Source organism: Centropristis striata, chromosome 5 (assembly GCF_030273125.1).
Source record: "Centropristis striata isolate RG_2023a ecotype Rhode Island chromosome 5, C.striata_1.0, whole genome shotgun sequence".
NCBI classification, from domain to species: domain Eukaryota; kingdom Metazoa; phylum Chordata; class Actinopteri; order Perciformes; family Serranidae; genus Centropristis; species Centropristis striata.
The window spans coordinates 16507695-16514078 of NC_081521.1; positions in this window are offsets into that span (position 1 = coordinate 16507695).

The window sequence follows — 6384 nt, forward strand, 5'->3', positions numbered from 1 at the left end:
TGGCTTATGGAACTGCCAATCAGCTTTAAACAAGACTGAATTCATCAAAGCACAGGTCATTCTATCTAACATACAATTACTAGCTCTGACTGAAACCTGGATTCGTCCGGAAAACACTGCCACACCTACTGACTCCACTTTCTTCCACACAGCCAGATCTGTCGGACACGGAGGTGGCACTAAACTCATTGTTGTCATCTTATACCGATCGCCAGGGTGTCATCTGGAGAACTTCGTAGTACAGCTTGACATGCTACTCTCGGCCCTCCCTGATGATGAAACACCACTGATTGTCATGGGAGAGATGAATATTCACACTGAGAGAGCCCAGGCTTCTGACTTCCTGTCACTTCTGTCATCCTTTGACCTCAAACAGGTCGCCACCCCTCCCACTCATAAGGTGGGCAATACACTGGATCTGACCTTGACTCGTAACTGCTCAATAGCAAACCTGTCTGTCATCCCCCTACATCTATCAGACCATATCTTTATTCAATTCACAATCTCTCTCCTGGATAACTATCACCCTCCCCTGCGCAGGGTCTCCTTTCGCCAAATACTCCGGGCCCTTACATCAACCCAGCTCTCCGATGAGGTTTCGTCCAACCTGGCCCCTCCCAAGGTTTTTTTTATCACTTGCTGTTAACAAGGCCACTGACACTCTCTGCTCCTCCCTGGCCTCCCCTCTTAACAACCTCTGTCCTCTAACCTCCAAACCGGCTCGCGACACCCCTCTCAGTCCCAGAGGCACAGACGACGCCATCTTGGCGGCTGTTTACTGTGCTCTGAGTAACCTGGAGCACCCGGGGACCTAGGTCTCGATGCTGTTTGTTGATTACAGCTCAGCCTTCAATACCATCATTTCTGACATCCTCCAATCCAATCTAATCCAATCCACTTTATTTATATAGCATGTTTATAGCAAACACAGGGTTTTGAAAGTTCTGCACAAAAAGATAAGCACAATAAATAGATAACACAATAAAAGCACAATAAAAAGATAAGTAGACAATAAAACAATAAAGTACAATAAGATAAAATAGAATAAAAATATAATTAAAAATAAATAAATAAAATGCACTGCCCGCACAAAATAAAATATGCATGTATACACATAAAATCATGTAAAAAAGATCCTGGTGGACAAGCTGGCTGCCCTGGACTGGTTCATTTCCTACCTTGCAGGGAGATCTTTTAAAGTATCTTGGCACGGAGAAGTGTCCAAACAACAAAACCTTCCCACTGGGGTGTCTCAAGGATCAGTGCTAGGCCCCCTTCTGTTCTCAGTTTACACCTCTTCACTTGGCGCAATCATTCACAATCATGGCTTCTCATACCACTGTTACACCAATGATACCCAGCTGTTCCTGTCCTTCCCACCAAACGACCCCACAGTCTCGGCTCGTATCTTGTCTTGCTGATATCTCCACATGGATGACAACAACACCTACAGCTCATCCTCTCAAAGACGGAGCCCAGCCCTATATCAGCCTATCAATGTTCAGCTTGGATCCATGCAACTTGTGCCCACAAGCTCTGCAGGGAACCTGGGTGTCATGACTGATGACTAACTGACCTTCAAGGTTCATGTGACCACATTTGCCAGATCGTGTCGATTTGCCAATACAACATCAGGAAGATCAGACTCTACCTGACAGAACAATACACACAACTCCTGGTACAGGCCCTTGTGACATCACGCTTAGACTACTGCAACTCTCTACTGGCAGTCTTCCTGCTGCACCACCAAGCCCCTGCAGATGATCCAGAACATGGCGGTGCATCTGGTCTTCAACCAACCCAGGTAGAGCACATGTTACGCGTCTTGCTTACAAGACAGCAACGGGCACAGCTCCTACATACCTGAACTCTTTTGTTCATGTCCACAAATCCTCTCGCCCACTACGCTCTTCCAGTGAAAGACGTCTGGCTCCTCTGCCGCTAAAGGCCTCTACGTCTCAAACCAGACTCTTCTCCGCTGTAGTGCCCCGGTGGTGGAACCAACTTCCAAACTCCATTCGATCTGCTGAGTCCTCCAAACAATCTTTAAGAAGAGACTGAAGATCCCACTCTTGACTGAATACCTTTACACATAATCAACACACAGAACAAAAAAAATAACAAAATTTTTTTACACCATCTGCACTCACTATTCAAAAGCACTTACATCCTAAAAACACTTACGTCCTAACAGGACTCAACTTAGTCCATGCCACTTATTCTTGTGTAGTTTGTTGACTTCATCCTGTGTTGTATGATCTCTAAAATGTACGTCTCTTAGTATAAAAGCATCTGCTAAATGACATTGTAGATTGTAAACATTGTAGCAGTACAAACAGCAGGAATTATTACAGGAAGCAGAACCTGTTTCACTGTTCATAGGGAAACCTGAACATTATTATTAATGCAAATATGTGTTTCAGGCACCCTGGATCGGGCTGTACGATGACTTGATGTGGAGGTGGTCACTGTCAGACACAAGTTTCTACACACACGGGGAGGAGGAGTTCAGACAATGGGGTAAAGGAGAACCAGACAATTGGCTCGGTGGAGAACACTGCACAGTGATGAATGATATTGGACTATGGTGGGATACCAGCTGCACAAGCAACTATCAGGCAGTCTGCTCTGATGTCAGAGGTAAGAATATTGAGCAGTGAAGGTAAAACATACCAGTTCAGCCCGTTGACCTCTCCCCTTCTCTGCTGCTCTCTGCCTCTCTGTCTTCAGTTACATGAAGGTCCTTTAAAGCAGATGGACGTGAGTCCTGCCTTCATTTCACTGTGAGAAGCTGCAGGTTTATATTAAAAGCTCCATCATTAACAGGTTTATCCCACGTCACTGTCTCAGTCAACAGGGCTGCAAGAAAAGGAGTTCATATGCACACAGCTCCACGGTGACTTCAGCTTCATGCTGACATTCATTAAGAAACATCAAACTGCTGAGAAAAAGATTCATACGGAGAAAAAGTAAAAAAAATAATCAAATAAGGTATGCATCTATCGACACGTTTCCATTAGGTACTTTTCCCTCTAGAGAGCTCCTATGGGTGTGGCAGTGGAGAGAGGATCCGCCCAACTTCACCGGTTAGCGGCTCAGAAAGCACCTGCCTCGGGCCAGTACTTTCTGAGCAGCTACTGATTAGTCAATGCTGATTGGATACGGTTGAGCCGTGATTCATTTGCAGACTGGTGCAGACTGGATGCTGAAAGGTTAACATCTCCTGCTCTGACTTCAGCTTGGAGAGACTGCTGAGGGAGGACTGGGCCGTTTGTGAGTGCTTTGGGACGGCGCCTGCTACTCATTAAGAAGAGTAACGAGTCTCCAAAAGTCTCCAATAACACCAGAAAAAGTCACTAGATTTGTGGCGAGTCGCTTTTTAAAAAAGGAGCCTCTAAATATATAGACAAAGAGTCTGAATAGTCTAAATATAGAGACAAAGGCCCTCATTTATCAAACGAGCGTACGACAGAAAGTGAGTGTAAAGTGGGTGTAAGATCATTTCTACGCAAGGCTCTGCATTTATCAATTTGGACGTGAGCGGAGGGTACGATCAGATCTCAGTCTGCTCTCAGCTTGTGTACGCAAAGTCAGCGAGTCGGAGAATTGATCTTAGAATATAGTATCGATGCCTGGAGCTGATAAAACTCTTTATTAAAAGATAATTTATAATAAATACACCCTGCGACAGTGAAATTCTTTCATCAGAATACTAGCCGAGGATTTTAAATGTTGTTGTCTTCTGCTGTTTACTGTTTCCCTGCTGGACACCGGAGCGTCAGCGTCTCCTTCACCAGTGGTTCTGCCCGAATACAAAACATTTCCAATCAGCGCTGCCACACGCTCCTCTAACTAGGACATCATTCTTAGTGAATGTAAAGAGGTGAATAATATCTCTCCATCATAATAATAATAATGGGCCTCATTCATGAGCCATTCTTAAGAACAAATTTGTTCTTAAGTCCTTCTTTAGAAGATTTTACGAAGATTGTGGCATTCATTAATTTTTTTCTTATCCAGGATTTTTCTTAGGTAAGAACAAATCCTACGAATACTCAGGAGTACTCTTAAGCACATTTCAGTGCTGACATGTTGGCATGGTTTTGTTGTCTTCTTTTGTCAAGTTCAATAAAATACATTACAGTAAAATTTCCGTCATATTTATACATTTTTTTTTTTTTTTTCATTTTTCATTTTAATTAAATTAAATGTGCCAACACTTTAACATGAATCAAGTAAATTGGAAATCATGGGTATATAGGTGGCATTTCTCCATCCACGGCCTACAAAACAATGGCATATATATTGTTGCTGCAAGAGGGCTCTGTCCGTTCTGGTTCTGTTGCAAGATGGCTCTGCGGGACTTCATCTGTGACTTCATCTGTTACAGGGCACACGTTTTATATACATACATATATATATATATATATATATGTTGGGAATGGCAGGAGCAAGTTTGATATTGGCAAATATTAAAATTAATATTTAATAATAATATTTAACAGTAATATAATTATTAATGTTACTTAGATTATAAATAGTCAGTTATTAATATCGGGGCACCACCCTGTGAACAGGGACCAATAACCAAACTGTGAAAGATAGTCTCATAAAAAGGGTGTTCACTATAAAGAAATATCAATATTCTAAAATATTAATTTTGAAAGGTGAAATTCAAGCACTGACCTTCACAACCAGCTGTTATTACAACACTCATGCAAACAATCACAAACAAATGCTCTTAAAATCCAAAACAAGTTTATTTTACTTCAGCAAAATTGATTAGAACCAATAAAACTTAAATCAATTAACTTATTTATATTCTAAACTACGAATCACATCTATAAAAATGGTTACAACAGCAAAGCCAGGCTTCAAGCACTCAGATTGTGTGTGTGTGTGTGTGTGTGTGTGTGTGTGTGTGTGTGAGAGAGAGAGAGAGAGAGGAGGAGGAGCGAGATCGCAAGAGCCCAAATGGTGGGCGTATTCCTGAGAATGACGTCACAGCCGGCGACAGGGGCTGTATGCCAATGTCAAGGAAGGGTCCTCAAACGGCTGGATTTGAAGGACACTACGTCATCGACATCCGCCGAAGGACTGTCCCAATGTCGAGGATGCTCCGGAGGACAGAGTCCTGCTTTTGCCCAAATTCCAAGGATGCATGTGTGTATCCTCCGTGCGCTCCAACTACCCATAAAGCATTGCGCACACTTACAAAACGTGTGTTTAAAGTCAAGCAAAAACATATACATAAACAAATGCCAGAATATTAAGCTAAAGATAATAAACGTCATCTTGATAATATAACGCAATCTTCATTAAGTTAATTAATGCCGTCTCAGTCGCTAAAGTTATTGTTAATTAATTTATATGCGTCCGATGATAATGTACTATGTGCAGCTATGTCATTCAGAAAGTTATACATTTCTTTATTGTGTTTACAGGGACCGAAAGTCCGCTATTATCCGTTATTGTTATTTATAAATAACTGCTATTGTACTGTACTGTAAAATAAAAACATAAAAAATCACAGAACATATTTCCATGATGAATTATGCTCCGCTGCTTTTATGAAACTAAGTAGCGGCCAAATTCAGCCAGGATCAGTTAAATATTCAGGTTTAATCCACTTTGTGGCTTTTACTTGAAGGTCTGAAAACTTCTATGTAGGCCTGGCCTTTGGCGAACCCCAACATATATATATATATATATATATATATATATATATATATATATATATATATATATTATATATATATATATTATATATATATATTTAGATATTATATAGATTATTATATAGATTATAGATATTATATAGATTATTAGGCTTTATATATCACAATGTATAAATTAATTACTCAAACCTTGCCGGGAGTTTAACAGTCTGCTACTTTGCTGACAGCGGCACTGATTTCCTTCCTTTTCACTTTTTATGCTGCCAAACAAAACCAGTTTGTTGTGTTGCAGCTGTTGGACGTCAGCGTTTCACTTTCTTCTTCTGAGAAATTCCTCTTCTTTTTGTATTAAAACTTACTTTAAAACATTGTTTACCTCCTTCAACCAAAAAGCTGTGAAAACATTTAAGTCTGTGCTCCAAATGTAAAATATTCAGTGAACTTGTTTGAGTTTATAACTATAAGTACTTTTATTTCATAAACCTCTGTCGCTGTGTATTATGTCTATGCTCTGTAATATGTCTATTTCCTCCTGTTGTTATTTGTAACGGTGCACTTTGCTAATAAAGCTGACTTAAGGGGGGGGTCCTTCTTTTGGGCGTATTGCACCCTTTGGTGTTGTAAACTCTGAAGGCGAGCCATCTGAATCGGGTATATATTAGGGCATGACATTAAAATAACGCTTGTTTCGAGCCGCCACATTTAT